Genomic DNA, 22,243 nt, shown 5'->3' with positions numbered 1-22,243 from the left:
CACCCTTTACCCCCCCTTAAGGACCAGCACTGTTTGTTGTGATCTGTGCTGGGTGGGCTCTGCAGCCCCCAGCACAGATCAGGGTGCACGCAGAGCGATCAGATCGCCCCCCTTTTTTCCCCCCTATGGGGATGATGTGCAGGGGGGGTCTGATCGCTCCTGCCTGCAGGCATGTTGCGGGGGGGCACCTCAAAGCCCCCCTCCGCGGCGACATTCTCCCCCTCCCTCTCCTACCTTTCCCCCCCCCGGTGATCCGGGCTGCACAGGACGCTATCCGTCCTGTGCAGCCAGTGACAGGACGTCCCCTGTCACATGGCGGCGATCCCCGGCCGCTGATTGGCCGGGGATCGCCGATCTGCCTTACGGCGCTGCTGCGCAGCAGCGCCGTACAATGTAAACAAAGCGGATTATTTCCGCTTGTGTTTACATTTAGCCTGCGAGCCGCCATCGGCGGCCGGCAGGCTATTCACGGAGCCCCCCGCCGTGAATTGACAGGAAGCAGCCGCTCGCGCGAGCGGCTGCTTCCTGATTAATCAGCCTGCAGCTGGCGATGCAGAACTGCGTCGCTGGTCCTGCAGCTGCCACTTTGCCGACGCACGGTATAAGCGTGCGGTCGGCAAGTGGTTAAAGGGAAGGTCCAAGCAAAATAAAAAAAATGAGTTTCACTTACCTAGGGCTTCTACCAGCCCCATGCAGCCATCCTGTGCCCTCGTAGTCACTCACTGCTGCTCCAGTCCCCCGCTGGCAGCTTGCTGACCTCGGAGGTCGGCGGGCCGCATTGCGTACATTTTTACGCATTCCCGCTAGTGCAAGAACATTAACACATACATTTTTACGCATTAGTGGTGCAAAACGTATATTTTTTTTTTCAAATTCTTTATTTTAACTTTTTTAGATACAAAAAATGTAGTACATAGCGAACAGTAGCAAGTCTAACAGGTACAGACTTATATAGACTAGTATAAAACAGATAACGGGCAGAAGAGAGTACAGCAAACCAGCGCTGTTACTAATAAAGTATACATGGTCTGCATTTCTGCCTGGTTTCATCTGGCTCGGTCGAGAATTGTCCACCGCTGTTTGGACTGTGGGCTGTCGGGCGATGAGGGATTAACTCCCTACACCCAACAAGGAAAATAGAATTGAGCTAAAGGTTAATATCAGGTCCAAAAAAAGGGACTTATAGACATTGGAGATCCGGGAGCCCAGAGGGATCATACAACCCGGAGCCACCACCTGTAAGGGATCGGGGGCTGAACCAGTAGGATTGCAGTCCACTGAATAAGCAAATGGAAAGGATTAGATATATGGGGTGGTAGACCTCTCGACCAAGCCGATCCGCCAGGGTTATATAGTTAATTACCTATATCAAGGGTTTACAGAGTGAGGTATTAGAACAAGGAGATGAGAGAGAGAAAGAAGAGGAAGAGAGAGAGGTTGATAGATTGGACACTTTGCCCCTTGTGCTATGTATCCAAAGTGCCATAATAAGAGGGTGTCTTGCCAGGGGGGTTTAAGCATTTGTATATGTCCTTAGGTGTTAATACCAGCCAGTAGGGATCTATAGCGGGTAGACTCTAGAAATTCATGCCATGGCATCCAGGTGCGAGAATGTTGTTCCTCATTTTGATGGAATGCTGCTGTCAAAGATTCCATCTCGCATATAAATTTAAGTTCAGAGATCCATTCCAGTATGGAAGGAGGTTTAATGTCCTTCCAGTGTCTGGCAATCAAGACTCTCGCAGCCTGGAGGAGGTGTTTCATAAGGGATTTTTGAATTTTCTTAAGAGGTTTATCCGTGTGATGCAATAGATAGAAGGCCGGATCAGGAATTGGGTCTACATCTGTGAGTATTATGGTAGAGAACAGAGGCGCCAAAAGGATAAAAACAATATTTAAAAGTTTTAAAATTATTGCTTAGGAGGCAGTGGTGGACTCACCTCCCACAAGCAGACACAACAACTGTGTATTCACAAAAGGGACATTTATTGGTATACTCCAAATAAGGTCGCAACGCGTTTCGCAGGTCAAACCCGCTTCATCAGGCAATTATAGGAAGGAGCACACAACAGCAGTATGTCCAGATAGCACCTGGCGCCTCAGTGACTGAGGCGCCAGGTGCTATCTGGACATACTGCTGTTGTGTGCTCCTTCCTATAATTGCCTGATGAAGCGGGTTTGACCTGCGAAACGCGTTGCGACCTTATTTGGAGTATACCAATAAATGTCCCTTTTGTGAATACACAGTTGTTGTGTCTGCTTGTGGGAGGTGAGTCCACCACTGCCTCCTAAGCAATAATTTTAAAACTTTTAAATATTGTTTTTATCCTTTTGGCGCCTCTGTTCTCTACCATAATACTGATTGTATCCACCTTTGGTGGAGGGGGATACCCCTTCTTGTTTTTCAAGCCTACAGAGAGCGACTTCTTATTCCTGAGTGAGGACAGGCTAATCTCCTCACCTGCCTATACAGTGGTTGCCTGGAGGTAACCCTGGTTTGTGAGTATACAATTCATACTCTTTCTAATTATCCAATTACCTTGACATACTACACCATATCGGGCTCTCGGTTCTTCTCTTCTTCTACATCTGTGAGTTTTTTTTATATATCTCTGGACTTCTGTCCAGAAGCCTCTGATTAATGGGCAGTGCCAAAAAATGTGCAGTAAAGTACCATCATGTTGCATACATCTCCAGCACCTCCGATCAGCAGTGGGATAGATCTTATGTAGTCTGGTGGGTGTGAGATACCACCTGGTCAGAATTTTATAGTTTGATTCTTGTATTCTTGAGGAAGTAGCTGTTTTCTGATTAATTAAAATTAACTTATCCCACTGCTTATCGGTAAAGGATCTCTGGAGGTCTGATTCCCATTTCTCTTTCAAGGATACGGACCAGGTCTCATCCGAGGACAGGAGCTGATAGACTGTGGATAAAGTTTTCCTGGTTGGGCCCATACCCGAACAAAGTGATTCAAAGGGAGTAAGGGGCCTAGAGAAGGCTGTCCGGGGTCCGATAGAGCTAAGAAAGTGGGTGAATTGGAGATAGCTCCAAAAATCTAAAAAGGGGCAACTGCGGGATTCACGGATCTGTTCCAGCGTATACCAGGCCTGTCCTCCAGTGAGGTCCCTGGCCCTAAGGCAAGTACCCATTCTCCATTCAATGTATGCGTTTTTGTGACAGCCTGGTTTAAATAGATGATTGTCTAGGATTGGCATTAAGGGGGATGGCCATGGAGAGAGTTCCGCACTAGTGCGAAATTTGACCAGTGCACTGAGAGACGCCCTGACCGCCACTGAGGTGGAGGGGGGGACCCGAGTAACCCAGGTCAATGAGCTCAGATCATGTGAAGTCAGGGCTGTTTCAACCTGAACCCATCTCTTCTGGGTAGAATGTCTGTGCCAGTCCACCACCCGCGTCAAAGCTGCCGAGGCATGGTACTTTCTTGCATCTGGGACTGCAAGTCCTCCTTGCTCTTTTGGTAGGGTAATAGCAGAGTATCTGATCCTAGAGGGTTTCTTGCGCCATATGAAGTTAAGAAATAACCTTTTGACTTGTTTAAAGTGTTCGGGGGGGGGGGGGGCGTGATAGGAAGGGCCTGGTATAGATACAGGAGACGGGGCATAATGTTCATTTTAATTATATTTATTCGGCCAAACCATGTGAAGTGGGGTCTATCCCATTCTTGGGGATCAAGTGAGAGTTTGCGTATAAGGGGAGGGAAATTCAGTTTGTACGTGAGAGCAAGATCAGAGGGTATTTGTACTCCCAGATAGGTGAGTGCCGAAGAGGTCCATTTGAATGGAAAGCTAGCTCGGAGTTGATTAGCTAAGGGTACAGGTAATAAAACTCCCATAGCCTGACACTTGTCCAGGTTTATCTTATAGTTAGAGAGGAGTTTGAAGTTTTTCAATTCACCTATCAGGTTAGGGAGTGAGATAATCGGATTTGTAAGATAGAATAAAAGGTCGTCGGCATAGGCAGCCACCTTGTGCTCCTCCCCAGATATCATGACCCCGCTGACATCCCTGGATTTGCGAATAGAACACAGAAAGGGCTCAATGGTAAAGGCAAAAACCAGGGGAGAGAAGGGACAGCCCTGCCGGGTGCCATTTGATATAGAAAAAGGACCAGAGACAACACAATTCGCCCTCACGTGAGCTGTCGGCCCTTTATAGAGGGCTAGAATACAGGTAAGCATGTTGCTTCTCAGACCAATATGTATAAGTGTCTCCTCAAGGAATCCCCAGTCTACCCGGTCAAAAGCTTTTTCAGCGTCTGTAGACAGGAGCAGAGCTGGGGAGCCCGCCCTTTGAAGCCACTCAATGGTATCTAGAGTGCGAATGGTGTTGTCCCGCGCCTCGCGACCAGCAATGAAACCCACCTGGTCGAAATGAACCAGGGATGGCATGTGGGGGGATAATCGGTTTGCCATTACTTTCGCCATGATTTTTAAGTCTGCATTCAGAAGTGAGATTGGACGGTAACTGGAGCACAAGGTGGCATCCTTTCCTGCCTTTGGGATGACCGTTATATGTGCTGACAGCATGTCTCGGGGGAGACTACATGGATTTCCTTCCTCAGGTGTAAGGCTGTTGAAAACCCTGACTAAGTGGGGGCAAAGGACTTGCTTAAATGACTTATAATAGTCTACTGGGAGACCATCGGGGCCAGGGGCCTTACCGACTGGGGATTCTTTAATAGCCTGTCTGATCTCGTCCTCAGTGATGGGTTCCTCTAATTCAGATGCTATGTCCTCGGGGAGAGACGGCATGCCTGACCTGCGAAGATATTGGATAATATCCTTTCTGTGGGAGGGGGCTGTTGTCAGGGAGGGTTGGTTCTTTAAGTTGTACAGAGTGTGGTAAAAAGTGCAAAATGCTTCCACAATTTCTTCATTTTTAATGCATTTCCGACCTGTGGAGTCGGTTATACTGGAGATATTGGAGTGTGCGTACTGTGTTTTGAGGGCTCTAGCTAAGTGCTTGCCACACTTGTTACCACACTCATAGAATACCCGCTTGCATTTGGTGGCAATCAGCTTTTCTTTGAAGAAAAGAAGGCCCCTAAGTTTCTCTCTTTCTGACTCCAAGATAGCTAGTTCAGGCTCTGACAGTGAGGTCTTATGTTTCGTTTCTAAATCTCTAATCAAGTTTAGTGACTTAGTAATTGCGTTATCCTTTTCCCTCTTTAGACGGCTGGCTTCCTGGATAAAGTGACCCCTGATTACACATTTATGTGCTACCCACAATGTGGGAACAGATACCTCAGCATTATCATTGATAGCAAAATATCTCTCTAGCGCGGAGGAAATCCTCTGTTTGATATCTGGTTGTTGTAATAGGGAGGCGTTAAGGCGCCAGGTGCGCGGTAGATAAGATTTGGGTCTGATACCTATAGAGAGCGTGACTGGTGCGTGATCTGAAAGGATTATTTGACCTATGTCTGTTGTTATCTGCTCAGAGAGAAGGTTCTGGGAAATTAATATTAAGTCTATTCTAGTATAAACATTGTGCAATTTAGAGTAGAAAGAGTAATCTCTAGTAGTGGGGTGCTGGATTCGCCACACATCTACTAGTTGTCGTTTTGCCAGCTGGGATTTGCATTGTTTGAGTGCCTTATTTGGAAAAGAACTCCGCCCCGCAGAGTTATCCAGTGTGGGGTCCAGCACCAAGTTGAAGTCCCCTCCCAGTATCACCCCACCTTCTGAAAAAAAAGAGTCTAGCGTCTCCAGTGCCCTGGTCAAAAAAGGTCCCTGACCGCTATTAGGAGCATACATAGTCCCAAAAGTGAGTTTTCGTTGAAGAAGGGTACCTTTAATAAATAGGAATCTACCAGCTGAGTCACGGCACTCCTGCAGTTGCGACATATCAATAGACTTAGCTAGGAGAATAGCAACCCCTTTGGTTTTAGAGTCAGAGGAGGAACTGAAGTATGCTTTTGTAAAATACTTATCTGTTAATTTAGGTGGGGTAGGGCCTTTAAAATGCGTCTCCTGCAAGAATGCCACCTGAACCCGCTGTTTGTGTAGGGAGCGGAGGAGTGCCCTTCGCTTCTCCGGTATATTTAACCCCCTGGCATTGACCGATTGTACTTTAATGAACATCAAACCATATAATGCTTTGTAACCAAAGGGGGGGAGTGTCCTTTAGAAACCCGTAGAGGATAGTATATAGCCGAAGTAAGGAAAAGGTAGAAAGAGAGAAAGTAGACAGGTCAAAGGTGTTGGCAATCATTGCCAACCACTGTATAAGCCATTTAAGTATTAGATAAGGCATTTTTTTAGGAGTAGTGGTATTTGTCGCCCTAGGGGCGTCCATGTGAGGGTTACGGAGAGAACACAGCGGGTTAGCCAGAGACCCCGGGCACCCATGGTATAAAATTACATGGGGGCCCCCAGAGAGTCCAGCTCGCCAGCACCAAAACATAGTATGACAGTAAAATAGCAGCAGGTAACACTTCAAAATATCGCAGGTTTAGATAGCACATTAAATCAACATAGTTATTGTAAACTGACTTAGTTATTATAGCTTAGTATTTCAAGACAAGTGGTATATAAAACTGGGAGTGGGAATAGGCTTCCTTCCTTACGGGGTGGGGGAGCCTGAGCATCTGGGAAAAAACAGAGTTTAACACAAAACACATCGCTGGGAAATCCGTGTCTCGGGAAGTCCGCGTGTTAAGAGAGCATAGAGAAAGTTCCATGGGACCCTCAGGACATGTTATAAAGGGGGAACATTCGTACGTCGATGGTCCCGGGAGGACTAGAGTGTTAGGCCATCTCCCGAAAGTATGTCCTTCCATAGTGGCTCCGCGAACGGCGGGTAAAAGAGTTTGAAAGGCAGAAAATAAAACAGAACGCTCCTAGTAAACGGATTGATTCTACAGTTCCTTATTTCCAAGTTTTTTGCAGGTTAGAGCCAAGTCGTGGACCTCTAGCTCAAGGAAATAGCATACGTAGCTGTAAACATAGTAAGCCATGGGGAGTCTTATGTAGGTCACATTATCGTGGCGTATATCAGACAGTTTAGCAAAGATAAATTGTGCCAGTCATACTCACGACATCGGATTATTTTTTCTTGCAGACTTGGCTGGTTTCGGTGGTCCATTTAGAAGCAAGGCGTCTGGGTCCCAGAGCGGGAGGGCTACTTCAGAGATTCCCAGGGTTTTGCAAAAATCTGCCAACTCAGATGGTGCTTTGAGAGTTGCGGAACGAGAGTCCTTCTTGGCAAATAGGTAAAACGGGAATCCCCAGCTATACGTAAAATCCTGTTCCTTCAAGACTTGTAAGAGGGGATGCATAGCTCTTCTCTGTGCCAACGTGAATGGTGCCAGGTCTTGGTATAGTGTGATGGAGGCTCCATCGAAGTCGACTGGGCCATGTCGTCGTGCGGCCGCCATTATGTCGTTCTTCACATCGAAATAGAGTATTCTGCAGATGACATCGCGCGGAGGTGCCGCGCCCTGCGGTATCGGGCGGAGAGCTCTGTGAACTCTATCCACCCTAATCGGTGTGGGCTTAGACCGTTTAAACAAGCGCTCAAAGATGGCCCTGACTGTGTGGATCAGGTCTTCGGATCTAGTAGCTTCCGGTAAGCCTCTTATGCGGACATTATTCCGTCGGCTACGGCTCTGCAAGTCCTCTATCTGGGATCTAAAGAGGGCCTGTAAACCCGTCTGTTTCCCTTGGGCCTCTTTTAGCTTGCGGAGCTCCGACTGGAGGTCTTCTATGTCTCTTTCAGCTCCTGTCACTCTGTCAGAAATGGCGGAGAGATCAGTGCGCAGATTCGCAATTTCGGATTTGGTGGTGTGTTGGAGTTGCTCCGTCTGTCTTTCCATGTCTTGTTTCATTGGCAGGCTTCTGAGGAATTCCCAGATCTCCTCTAGGTTCTTAGATACACCGGTGTCTGCCTGTTTAGAGGCCTGTCTTGATGAGGAAGAAGCCTCCGCCATCTTGTCCGTCATGTGTCTCGTGGTGGGGCCTGTAAAGTATTTTGCTACCGAAGTAGTGGGGTTTGCAGAAGCCGCCGGAGCTGGTTTGGTAGCCTTTCTGTTCCCCTTCATATTGGGCGTTTCGGTGGTGGGTTGCTGGTCAGCAGGAGCCTCCATACCGGGCTGAAAGTAGCTGTGTGCCCGGAGCTCTGTGTAGAGACGTCTTCACCGCGCCATGTCCGGCTCCGCCCCCCGCAAAACGTATATTTTAACTCATTTCTTTATTTTGCTTGGACCTTCCCTTTAACCTCCTTGCCGGTCTAATTAATCCAGCAAGGAGGCAGCGCAGAACTTTTTTTTTTTTTTTTTTTAAATCATGTAGCGAGCCCAGGGCTCGCTACATGATAGCCGCTGAGCGGCGGCATCCCCCCACCCACTCCGATCGCCTTCGGTGATCAGAGTAAGCAGGAAATCCCGTTCAGAACGGGATTTCCTGCAGGGCTTCCTCGGTCGCCATGGCGACGGGGCGGGATGACGTCACCGACGTCATGGACGTCGGGACGTCACAGGGCATCCCAATCCGCCCCTCAGCGCTGCCTGGCACTGATTGGCCAGGCTGCGCAGGGGTCTGGGGCGGGGGGGGTGGCTCGGCACGGCGGGTAGCGGCAAATCGGCGGCGAGCGGCGGCGATCGCATACTACACGCAGCTAGCAAAGTGCTAGCTGCGTGTAGGAAAAAAAAATTATGCAAATCGGCCAAGCGGGGCCTGAGAAATCCTCCTGCGCAGGTTACCCCGAGCTGAGCTCGGGATAGCCGGTAAGGAGGTTAAGGGGCCAGAGACTGCTGGTACTGAAGTGGTTAAATCACTTTCAGTTTAGGTGTACTATACTAGTCAGTTGTGAAAGACAGTATAGAAAGTATAAGAAACTAGATGGGCCTTCTGTCTACAAAATTATTATTTACAGGCAACTTTTGCCCTAGTCAAACAGAAAAGCCTTCTAATGAAATCCTAAAATAGAAAACATGAAGAAAAGTTTTATTCTCAAAGAAATACACAGACAGCATGACCCTTCAAACTTTTCTACAAAACTAAATCACTTCATTTGTAAACAGAGATATAAAAATAGCAATGTTCTTTTCAGTTAAGAAGAAGCAATAACAATGAGCAATAATGAAATTGGAGTTTAAAATGCAATTGTTTTACTAAATGAGGCAGATCTGATCGTGGCTGAACTGGAACCTCTTACTTGCATTTGCTACAGGCTATTTTGGATTTCACCTACAAACCTGTTAGAAGGATTTGGCCCCCTGAAGGTCTGCATCATATTTTGAAATGGAGATGTGCGGATAACACAACTTGGGCCCCTGTCTAAGGTTCCTTTCATTCCATGGGATGTGTTTTCAGTGAGGGCATATAGTGCATGCATTCATTTTGCAATGTCCTGGGCACCCTCAGCTTATGTGTACACACACACCTGGCTTGGTTAGTTTTGGATGATACACTGTACTGTGTGTTATGGAAACCTGGCATTACCCCTTCCCACCAGTGTTCTCCCACCTGTGCGCTGCAATGAGGGCACTGAATTTAAAGCAGCTAAATACGGAAATACTTTAAATTTTCCACTTTCAGAGTCCTAAATTTTTAGCTACTCTGGTTATGATATTGAGAGCTGTTCTATTTCTATTTTGTCTGAAACGTTTAGTCTCTAGTTCTAATGAATGAAGTGCCATAGGTTTTTAATAAACAGTTTCACATTCACACAGTTAAGAAACCCTACACATTTTTTCATATATGTTTTACTTTTTTAACCATTAGCTCTATGAAGATTTTTGCTTATCTAAGTAATGGTACATCTAGTTAAAAAAGTCATATGACGCTAGGCATATTCTTTGCACAATACCAAAATAAGAAAGCCTTGTTGAATTTGACATTTCTTCATAAGGCGTACTTCTTGTAATGAGGAATTCCTTTTTCTTGATAACATGATCACAGTTGTTATCTGTAGCCAAACTACCACTGCATCTATTGAGGGTCATCACACCATCTGATCTAATTTTATCTATATTTTTGGGGGATGTAGGAGGAAAACTGGACCCCCTCGGAAACCCACACAGACATGGGGAGAACGAACAAACGCCATGCAGATAGTATCCACTGTGCCACTGTTGATGCAGAGTTATGTAAATTCTGTATGCAAATGAAGGCATCTTGAAAATGGATTGCCTGAATTCCAATTTGATGGGATTTGATTGTTCTGTTTTTATGCTGCTTACATTTGCATGCAGAATTTGCATAATTCTGCATCAACACACAATTGTTTGTATCTCTTTAACCATCCCTAGTGTTATTTTGTAACCATTAAAGTTTGTGTGTGTGTGTGTGTGTGTGTGTGCGTGCGTGCGTGCGTGCGTGCGTGCGTGCGTGTGTGTGTGTGTGTGTGTGTGTGTGTGTGTGCCTGTCTGCGTGCCTGTCTGCGTGTGTGATGTGTGTGTGTGTGTGGGTGTGATGTGTGGTGCGTGGTGTGTGTGTGTGTTGTGTGTGTTGTGTGTGGTGTGTGTGGTGTGTGTGTGTGTGTGTGTGTGTGTGGTGTGTGTGTGGTGTGTGTCTGTGTCTGTGTGTGGTGTGTGCCTGTGTGTGTGGCGTGTGTGTCTGTGTGTGTGTGTGTGTGTGTGTGTGTGTGTGTGTGGGTGTGTGTGTGTGCCTTTGTGTGTGTGTGTGTGTGTGTGTGTGCCTGCGTGTGTGGTGTGTGCCTGCGTGTGTCTCTGTGTGTGTGTGTGGTGTGTGTGTGTGGTGTGTGTGTGCGAGTGTGTGTGGTATGTGTGTGTGTGTGTGTGTATGTGTGTTTGTCAACTCACAATTATTTGCATCTCTTTAACCATCCCTAGTGTTATTTTGTAACCATTACCAGAGAAACTACACTAATCTACACCAGCTGATTTCATTATTCTGTACTAGGCAGCTAGGGGCACTGTGTGTGTGTGGTGTGTGTGGTGTGTGCGTGTGTGTGTGTGTGTGTGTGTGTGTGTGTGTGTGTGTGTGTGTGTGTGTGTATGCGTGTGTGGTGTGTGCCTGTGTGTGTGTGGTCTGTGTCTGTGTGTGTGTGTCTGTGTGTGTGTGTGTTTGTAGGGGGGGGGGGGGGTGTGTGCCTGCGTGTGCGTGCGTGTGTGTGTGTGTGTGTGTGTGTGTGTGTGTGTGTGTGTGTGTGTGAGTGTGTGTGTGTGTGTGCCTGTGTGTGTGGTGTGTGCCTGCGTGTGTCTGTGTGTGTGGTGTGTGTGTTTGGTGTGTGTGTGTTTGGTGTGTGTGTGTGTGGTGTGTGTTTGTGTGTGTTTAAACATGCAATAACATAGAGAGCATTTTGAGGTATATTTTAAAACAGGAGCTTATAAATTAAGATGAGGAAAATCTGACATGGTCAGAGTAATTATACTTCTTACTATTCAGACCCTGACTTCTGCCTTATTATCATGAATCCTGTACAAACTGCAAGACAGTGGGATAGTTAGACACTAGCCAGTGATTTTTGTCTTCTGGTATAGTGAGGAATCTAGCCTTGAGACAGTATGTGTATTTCAGAAGCACCAACGTTTTATTTATGCTGCACAAACTATTTACAATATGTACAGAAATACTGTAAACAAAACATAAACAAATGTTGCGTTACCATGGCATACAGTAGATACAGTGGAGCATACAGTCAATGAAAAGCATACCTCTCTGTATCTGTTAACATCTACATTTAGAGGTAACGCACTGCAGCAGTGAGTTACCATAATGCAACATTTACAACGCGACATTAACATCGCACTGTGAATGTCACATAGGTTTAACATAACAGTGCGTTATCCTGCGTTATAATTACTTTATAACACAGGACAATAACGCCCCACTGTGAATGCAACCTAAAGCTCTCTATACTGGGTTCAAAATGAACCCTCTCTACTGGGTTTAGACTTAACTTTTGTCCCAAACACAATAACAGACGTGAACAGCAGTATTTTCCAGCATAAAACCCAATACCTCTTTGTTCAGGCCACCACATACTGAAGCCAGGGGGGTTGCTTCTCTCTCCATCCCTAACATGAACCATGGAGCAGAGACCAGCACAAATTAAGTGTTTACAGCGCTTGGCCACATCTTTTCTGCTATGTTTGCAGCATAGCTCTGCTGTATATGGCTCCCTTGTGTTAATGTGACAGAACACACAGGAGACATATGGACCTACAGTATGTGGCAGTACTGTGAAGAGAGGAAAGCTGAGCGGACCTAGTCCTTAGGGGACAAGGCTGGGATTCAAGGTAAGCCTGTCCAAAGTTTTGTGGAGGGATTGATAGCCATTTGTAGTTAAACACCTAGTTTGAATGAAATTGGATGGGGGGGTCATGGGGTTAAATACGTACTTGTCCTGACATATTCAGGGCAGAGGAGGTACTCCACCCCCCTCAGCTGTGTGACGTCAACCATGTTTCCGAAAACTGCAAAGGTCCTCAGAAACCTCTGCCTGTGTGGCTGTGGCCCGCCCTCAGCTCGGCAGCCCACTAATCAGGATGCAGGTGCTGAACTGGGGACAGGCTAAGGCCACGCAGGTGGGCATGGTGAGAGTCTTGGCAGCAATTTTGCAAAAACAATTGCCAGGGCTCATTCTGAGAGGGAGGCATAGCGATCACCTGCCTGTCTGAAAGGAAGACAACAGGACAGGTGAGTATTTAACCCATTCATTACAGGCTCTGTCTGTTTGGATTTAGGTACTCTTTAAGCTAGGCACTTAAACAATTACCAGCTTGAACAGTACAGCTCTTCAGCTCATGTGCTGTTCCTTCTTAACCCTGGGCATTTACGCCCTTAAATCTTGATGTCTTTGCCAGGTGCCAATAAATACTTATCACTTTGCTGTCATGTTTTTGAGGCCTACAAAAGCAGTCTGAGCACTCACTACAGTAATTTGAATCAGCCTTATAAATATACAGATTTCATATATTTCAGATACATTCTGTAAGTCTTTAACCTTACTATTGTTAAAGATGATCCTGACTCGTCAATAAAAACTAGCTAGTAACGGTAAGGACAGGTCAGGCTTCTCCAACAATTACAAAATACTCACCTGCAGCATCGCTGGCATGCGCGATCCCTCGCTGCCACCTCGCAGCTTCCCTGCGAGCGTATTCCCAATGTCTTCACATGGATCTCCATTCTTCCACATTCATCACTTCCTGTCCCTCTGGTGATCACATGTCCCCTGGCGTGTTCCTCTGATGATGATGCATGCGCCCCCTGATATCAGGTGCATGCAGTGTCATCAAATCGCACTGCAAATTCAAATTTTCTGTGTTGGATGCAATACAAACATCTGTATCATATCCAATATAAAAAAATTATAAGTGTAAAAAAAAAAAAAAAAAAGCTATGGGCAGCACTACTGCCCAAAGAGAAAACATTAACTTAAACAAAAAAAAGTGCTTTTTTTTTATATTGCACACATGCCTGCGGACAACTTGCAAGACCGCATCTTGCAAACAATTCACAAAAATGCTTACAAAAGAGATGCTTAAAGGGAAGGTTCAGGGACGCTGTGAAAAAAATAAAAATCCAAATCCACTTACCTGGGGCTTCCTCCAGCCCGTGGCAGGCAGGAGGTGCCCTCGTCGCGGCTCCGCAGGCTCCCGGTCTCCTCCGGTGGCGCGCCCGACCTGGCCAGGCCGGCTGCCAGGTCGGGCTCTTCTGCGCTCCAATGTGCGGCTCACTGGTGCGCGCTGACGTCATCGGACGTCCTCCCGGCTGTACTGCGCAGGTTTAGAACTACTGAGCCTGCGCAGAACAGCCCGGAGGACGTCCGATGACGTCAGCGCGCACCAGTGAGCCGCACATTGGAGCGCAGAAGAGCCCGACCTGGCAGCCGGCCTGGCCAGGTCGGGCGCGCCACCGGAGGAGACCGGGAGCCTGTGGAGCCGCGACGAGGGCACCTCCTGCCTGCCACGGGCTGGAGGAAGCCCCAGGTAAGTGGATTTGGATTTTTGTTTTTTTCACAGCGTCCCTGAACCTTCCCTTTAAAAAAAATTATACCTCTTGGTAGTGTTGGGCGAACAGTGTTCGCCACTGTTCGGGTTCTGCAGAACATCACCCTGTTCGGGTGATGTTCGAGTTCGGCCGAACACCTGACGGTGCTCGGCCAAACCGTTCGGCCATATGGCCGAACTAAGAGCGCATGGCCGAACGTTCCCCGAACGTTCGGCTAGCGCTGTGATTGGCCGAACGGGTCACGTGGTTCGGACCCGAACGCGCTCTGATTGGCCGAACGGTCACGTGGTTCGGGTAAATAGATACCCGAACCACGTCATATCTCCGCCATTTGTCTGTGGGTTTAGCTTTGGGTAGGCAGGCAGGGTAGTTCGCGCTCCAGCCACGCTAGCCAGGGTCCCCCCTGTCATTGTGTCACTGCTGGGAACAGTAGTACACCGCTTGCTCAGCCACACTATATAGCATTCTGTTTACTGCCACTCTGTGTACCTCGCTCAGCCACACTATATAGCATTCTGTTTACTGCCACTCTGTGTCTGCTGGGAATAGTAGTACACCGCTTGCTCAGCCACACTATATAGCATTCTGTTTACTGCCACTCTGTGTACCTCGCTCAGCCACACTATATAGCATTCTGTTTACTGCCACTCTGTGTCTGCTGGGAATAGTGGTACACCGCTCGCTCAGCCACACTATATAGCATTCTGTTCACTGTTCTGTGTCTGCTTGGAATAGTGGTACACCGCTCGCTCAGCCACACTATATAGCATTCTGTTTACTGTTCTGTGTCTGCTGGGAATAGTGGTACACCGCTCGCTCAGCCACACTATATAGCATTCTGTTTACTGTTCTGTGTCTGCTGGGAATAGTGGTACACCGCTCGCTCAGCCACACTATATAGCATTCTGTGCACTGTTCTGTGTCTGCTGGGAATAGTGGTACACCGCTCGCTCAGCCACACTATATAGCATTCTGTTCACTGTTCTGTGTCTGCTGGGAATAGTGGTACACCGCTCGCTCAGCCACACTATATAGCATTCTGTTTACTGTTCTGTGTCTGCTGGGAATAGTGGTACACCGCTCGCTCATCCACACTATATAGCATTCTGTTCACTGTTCTGTGTCTGCTGGGAATAGTGGTACACCGCCCGCTCAGCCACACTATATAGCATTCTGTTCACTGTTCTGTGTCTGCTGGGAATAGTGGTACACCGCTCGCTCAGCCACACTATATAGCATTCTGTTCACTGTTCTGTGTCTGCTGGGAACAGTAGTACACCGCTCGCTCAGCCAGAGTATATAGCATTGTGTTTACTGCCACTCTGTGTACACCGCTCAGCCAGACTATATACCATTGTTTACTGACACTCTGTGTACACCGCTCAGCCAGACTATATACCATTGTTTACTGACACTCTGTGTACACCGCTCAGCCAGACTATATACCATTGTTTACTGCCACTCTGATTCTGCTGGGAACAGTAGTACACCGCTCGCTCAGCCAGACTATATAGCATTGTGTTTACTGCCACTCTGTGTACACCGCTCAGCCAGACTATATACCATTGTTTACTGACACTCTGTGTACACCGCTCAGCCAGACTATATACCATTGTTTACTGAAACTCTGTGTACACCGCTCAGCCAGACTATATACCATTGTTTACTGCCACTCTGATTCTGCTGGGAACAGTAGTACACCGCTCGCTCAGCCAGACTATATACCATTGTTTACTGACACTATATAGCAGACTATATAGCATTGTGTGTACACCGCTCAGCCAGACTATATACCATTGTTTACTGACACTCTGTGTACACCGCTCAGCCAGACTATATACCATTGTTTACTGCCACTCTGATTCTGCTGGGAACAGTAGTACACCGCTCGCTCAGCCAGACTATATACCATTGTTTACTGACACTCTGTGTACACCGCTCAGCCAGACTATATACCATTGTTTACTGCCACTCTGATTCTGCTGGGAACAGTAGTACACCGCTCGCTCAGCCAGACTATATACCATTGTTTACTGACACTCTGTGTACACCGCTCAGCCAGACTATATACCATTGTTTACTGCCACTCTGATTCTGCTGGGAACAGTAGTACACCGCTCGCTCAGCCAGACTATATACCATTGTTTACTGACACTATATAGCAGACTATATAGCATTGTGTGTACACCGCTCAGCCAGACTATATACCATTGTTTACTGACACTCTGTGTACACCGCTCAGCCAGACTATATACCATTGTTTACTGCCACTCTGATTCTGCTGGGAACAGTAGTACACCGCTCGCTCAGCCAGACTATATACCATTGTTTACTGACACTCTGTGTACACCGCTCAGCCAGACTATATACCATTGTTTACTGCCACTCTGATTCTGCTGGGAACAGTAGTACACCGCTCGCTCAGCCAGACTATATAGCATTGTGTTTACTGCCACTCTGTGTACACCGCTCAGCCACACTATATAGCATTGCGTACTCTGCCAGTCAGTGTGTATATTGCTGGGATCAGTAATACTCCACTCACCGTCAACCACTATATGAGCTCAACATGAGTTCCCCAGAGACCTCCGCTGTGAGCAGCACTCCCAACAACAGCAACAGCCAACGCCCCACGCAAGCTATAACATCCACCCCAGCAGCCAGTGGTCAGCAGCAGCCCTCCCCGGAGGAGAACGTTGTGTCCATCAGTCCGTCGCCAGAGCGATTAATGAGGGCTGCCATTGAGGAGATGATGGGGCCTGATGTGGAGGAGGAGGTCTGGCTCAGGCCAGCATCCCAAGTTAATGTTGAGGACGATGAGGGGTCTGTGTCTGGGGATGTTGGGGTGGCAGAGGTGGTGGGTGGGTCAGACTCAGGAGAAGAGTTGTATGATGAGGATGATGATCGGGACCATCTGTATGTGCCTCAGAGTCCGACCCCGGAAAACATGTTGTATCGTGTGTTTAGGTACTAAAATCTGCGTTCCCTCCCAGTAGTGTTGGGCGAACAGTGTTTGCCACTGTTCGGGTTCTGCAGAACATCACCCTGTTCGGGGTGACTATATAGCAGACTATATAGCATTGTGTTTAATGCCACTCTGTGTACACGGCTCAGCCACACTATATAGCATTGTGTTTACTTCCACTCTGTGTCTGCTGGGAACAGTAGTACACCGCTCACCCGCCACTGTATAGCATTGTGCTCTGTGTCACTGCTGACAATAGTGGTACACCGCTCACCCACCACTGTATAGCATTTCTGTACTGCCACTGTACTGCTGCCAGTCAGCGTGTACTTTAAGGATAAGTGAAATGAGGAAGAAATCCGGTGAAAGAGGGAGGGGCAAGGGAAGAGGTGTTTCCCCTGACGGTTCACGTACAGGCCACAGGGGAGCACCCAAGAAAACCCACTCAATACTGCCCATGTTGTCCAGGACAACAACCCTCACAGATCCAAAAGAACAGGACCAGATAATTACTTGGATGACCTCTCAAGCGTCCAGCAGTGGGTTAAGCAGCACCAGCACATCACGCACGAGGTCCGAGTCCTCAGCCAGTTAAAGTCTGGGCTTTCTTTGAAGACTGCACTGAGGATGTTACCATGGCGATTTGCAAGGTGTGCAAGACCCGCCTGAGCAGGGGGAAAAGTATTAACAACCTCTCCACCACCAGCATGAGCCGCCACATTCTATCCAAACATCCCACTCTGTGGGCAAACGCGGCAGGACAGGGTACCACCAGCAACACTGCCTCCCTTGGGTTCACCAGACTCACCACCAGACCCGCCTCAGCAGCAGCAGTAGCCCAGCCATTGCGTGGTTCACAACATTCACAAACATCAGACGATGCTGACACTGTCACTTTCCGGACTAGTGCTCTTGAGGTCTCCCAGTGTTCATCAAACACAACAACCAACAGCCCTTCGGTGTGCAGCACTACGGTTGAGTTGTCTGTCTCTGAGATGTTTGAGCACAAGAGGAAATTGCCAGCAAATGACCCCCGGGCCGTGGCAGTAACAGCCAGCCAGCATAGCCAAGCTTCTGGCCTGCGAAATGCTGCCATATCGAGTGGTGGAGACAAACAGCTTCAAGGGCATGATGTCAGTGGCCATCCCACGTTACGTTGTTCCCAGCCGCTACCACTTTGCGCGCTCTGCAGTGCCTGAGTTGCATGAGCACGTGGTCAGCTAAATAACCCGAAGCTTGAAGAATGCCGTTGCCTGCAAGGTTCACCTCACCACTGACACCTGGACGAGTGCGTTCGGCCAGGGTCGATACATCTCCCTTACCGCGCACTGGGTGAACCTTGTGGAGCCTGGCAGCGATTCCTCACCTGCTACGGCGCGGGTGTTGCCCACGCCGCAAACAGCTGGATAACAACAGCAGCACCTACCTCTCTGACTCCTTCTCCTCCAACGCATCTCAAAGCTGTACCTCATCCGGAAATGCTAACCCAGCACCAGCAGCAGTAGGATCGTGGAAGCAGTGCAGCACAGCTGTTGGCATGCGTCAGCAAGCGTTGCTGAAGCTGATCTGCCTTGGGGATAAGCAGCACACAGGGGAGGAAATTTGGAGGGGAATAAAGGAACAGACGGATTTGTGGCTGGCACCGCTGGACCTGAAACCGGGCATGAAGCTAGACACCTGGCACGAACTGGCAATGTACGCAATAGAGGTGCTGGCTTGCCCGGCAGCCAGCGTTATGTCGGAACGCTGTTTCAGTGCTGCCGGAGGCATCATCACAGATCGGCGTATCCGCCTCTCCACAGAAAATGCAGACCGTCTGACTCAAATTAAAATGAATCAATCCTGGATTGGAAACGACTACGCAACACTCCTGGACCCCAACCAAGTAACATGACCGATGAACATCTGGGATGGTTTAGCGTTTCCGGTCCCTGTTTATTGAACCTCTCATCTGTATTACATTTATGACTGCATGGCGGCAAAAAGCATTGCTGCTATATCCGCACGCTTTTTGTCCTCATGCAAGGCCTGGGTTGTTGTGTCTCACAAAGCGTGGCCTTCTCCTCCTGCGCCTCCTCCTGTTCCATCACGTGTGCTGCTGCTGCTGCTGCTGCTGCTGCTGCTGGGTTACCGTTGCCGGTCCCTGTTTATGGAACCTCTTATCTTTATTACATTTATGACTACATGGCGGTACAAAGCATGCTATCCGCACGCTTTTTGTCCTCATGCAAGGCCTGGGTTGTTGTGTCTCACAAAGCGTGGCCTTCTCCTCCTGCGCCTCCTCCTGTTCCATCACGTGTGCTGCTGCTGCTGCTGCTGCTGCTGGGTTACCGTTGCCGCGTGGTCCCTGTTTATGGAACCTCTTATCTTTATTACATTTATGACTACATGGCGGTACAAAGCATGCTATCCGCACGCTTTTTGTCCTCATGCAAGGCCTGGGTTGTTGTGTCTCACAAAGCGTGGCCTTCTCCTCCTGCGCCTCCTCCTGTTCCATCACGTGTGCTGCTGCTGCTGCTGCTGCTGCTGGGTTACCGTTGCCGCGTGGTCCCTGTTTATTGAACCTCTTATCTTTATTACATTTATGACTACATGGCGGTACAAAGCATGCTATCCGCACGCTTTTTGTCCTCATGCAAGGCCTGGGTTGTTGTGTCTCACAAAGCGTGGCCTTCTCCTCCTGCGCCTCCTCCTGTTCCATCACGTGTGCTGCTGCTGCTGCTGCTGCTGGGTTAGCGTTGCCGCGTGGTCCCTGTTTATTGAACCTCTTATCTTTATTACATTTATGACTACATGGCGGTACAAAGCATGCTATCCGCACGCTTTTTGTCCTCATGCAAGGCCTGGGTTGTTGTGTCTCACAAAGCGTGGCCTTCTCCTCCTGCGCCTCCTCCTGTTCCATCACGTGTGCTGCTGCTGGGTTAGCGTTGCCGCGTGGTCCCTGTTTATTGAACCACTTATCTTTATTACATTTATGACTGCATGGTGGTACAAAGCATGCTATCCGCACGCTTCTTGTCCTCATGCAAGGCCTGGGTTGTTGTGTCTCAAAGCGTGGCCTTCTCCTCCTGCGCCACCCTCCTCCTGTTCCATCACGTGTGCTGCTGCTGGGTTAGCATTACCGGTCCCTTTTCCTGGAACCTCTTATATGTATTACATTTATGACTGCATGCCGACAAAAAGCATGTTACCTGTGCAAAGAAAACAGACATTTCCCGCATTTAAAAGACAGTTTTCCCTTTGAAACTTTAAAATCGATTTTCTCAAAAACTATAAGCTCTTTTTGCTAATTTTTTTTTCCTCTTGTACCCACTCCCAAGGTGCACATACCCTGTAAATTTGGGGTATGTGGCATGTAAGGAGGCTTTACAAACCACAAAAGTTCGGGTCCCCATTGACTTCCATTATGTTCGGAGTTCGGGTCGAACACCCGAACATCGCGGCCATGTTCGGCCTGTTCGGCCCGAACCCGAACATCTAGATGTTCGCCCAACACTACCTCTTGGTACAAAAATCTTTCATAAATGAAACCTCAGGGAGGTTAATGGAAATTATGAATTAAGCACTAATAATGTTTGTTGCTGCGTGTCTCTATCAGCTATTCATGACACATCAAACATAGCCTCACATTCTCAGGCTAATGCTGCTAGCATAATTTTCGCTGAGGCTGTAATGTATTCATTACAGAATAATTCATACGGAGTATATTTTAGTTTCTCCAGTAGAAAGGTTTGTGGCTGAGACAAAAAGAGAGCTAAATTAACGTACTCTTTCATAGGTCCCTAAACAGATGACTTGGCTAGTTTTCAAGCAGTTAATGACAAAGATCAATATCGTCTTTGAGATTGTCAATATGTAATTCAGAATCATCTTTTACATGCAGAAACCTGTGCAGTGGTCTTAAATATTTATAATGGTCTAAACTTCAACTGGATTAGCAAATCAAAAAGTCAGCCTGTGTCTGTCACCTTATAACCTTTATTAGGAAAAGTATATAAAGCGAAATGTGCATAGTAAAATGTATTACATATCTTTATCTGCATTTGGGATTTGCCCTACACTTTATAAGGCCAATGAAGAGTACTACATGTTATTAAATCTCCACGAAGCAACAGATCTGTGTAGATCTCCTAAATCAGAAATAGTGCATAGAACTTTACATGGGAGTGTAGGTGCATACAAAGTTATAGAGTTCTAAAGACAGTAAAAAACAGGCTACACTGGTATTGGATGAAAAGGGCCGCAGGCATTTATTGGTGGAAAATTGAAACATTGTTTCTTTATTTAATAACTAAATAAACTTCAAATAAATAACCTTATTAACAAATATAAACGAAGCTGAAAATTTAAATAAATTATGCAAATAATTTATGCAAATATGTAAATCGGAGCCCACCCACATCAGTGGGTGACTTTACCCAAACCAATGGCACAGCCAACTGGCGACAGTCTCTTAACAAGGAAATGAGTCCACAAGGCCCGGAATAACCGGCCTTTACCTTAACCATCAATAATTATGCCCGCGACGAGGGAGGGTGGGTGGGGAACAGTTTCTTCAGGCTGCCCCTCAGACGACTGATGACAGCCTCTGACAGACAGCCCTATATATCAGGAAACCTGACACCGCTGGATTGGCTGGTGAATCTCCCGCACTTTTGGCAGCCGGCCAATTACAGGTGAGGCAGATAAGGTCCAGCTTGACAACAGCATCTCCTCACAGGCTCTGAAAGAGAGGAGAGATCAAAGCAGTACACAGCACAGAATACCTATGTATATTCATGCACATTACTTCTGATGTATAGTGAACTATTGCTAACTACTGCAGTGTATCCAAACCCTTTGATACACCACCCACCCATGCAGCCCCATTTTTATAAATGAGGCTTTTCATAATTTCCTTACTGCTCCCTACTGAATCCCCCACCTCCCTGCCATGGGCTAACCCAGGATTTTCAAGGGGCAGGGGGGATTCCTGAAAGGTCTCTCTCAGCCACGCACAATACTGTATAATATGGTTGGACATTAGAGAATGGCTATGGTAGGATTAGATTGTGAGCTCATCTGAGGACAGTCAGTGCCATGACTACAGTATGTTCTCCTTAAAGTGCTGCAGAAGACGTCTGTGCTTTTTTTTAGGGGGAGGAGGGTGGGAGAGAGATAGTTAAACAGTCAGAGACAAGAGAGTGAGAGTAAGAGAAAAATAAGCAATTATATTAATTATGTTATTTTGACTACAGTTCCTCTTTAAGTTTGTCTTCTGCTCCCTCCACTGTACCGAAACAGTGTTTGCTAATGTTAGCCACAATATGCTGACTGTTAATGTTCCCCCAAGG

This window comes from Hyperolius riggenbachi, chromosome 2 (genome assembly GCF_040937935.1).
Source record: "Hyperolius riggenbachi isolate aHypRig1 chromosome 2, aHypRig1.pri, whole genome shotgun sequence".
Classification (NCBI taxonomy): Eukaryota; Metazoa; Chordata; class Amphibia; order Anura; family Hyperoliidae; genus Hyperolius; species Hyperolius riggenbachi.
The sequence above is the reverse complement of the archived record's forward strand: the minus strand, read 5'-3'. Positions refer to the sequence as shown.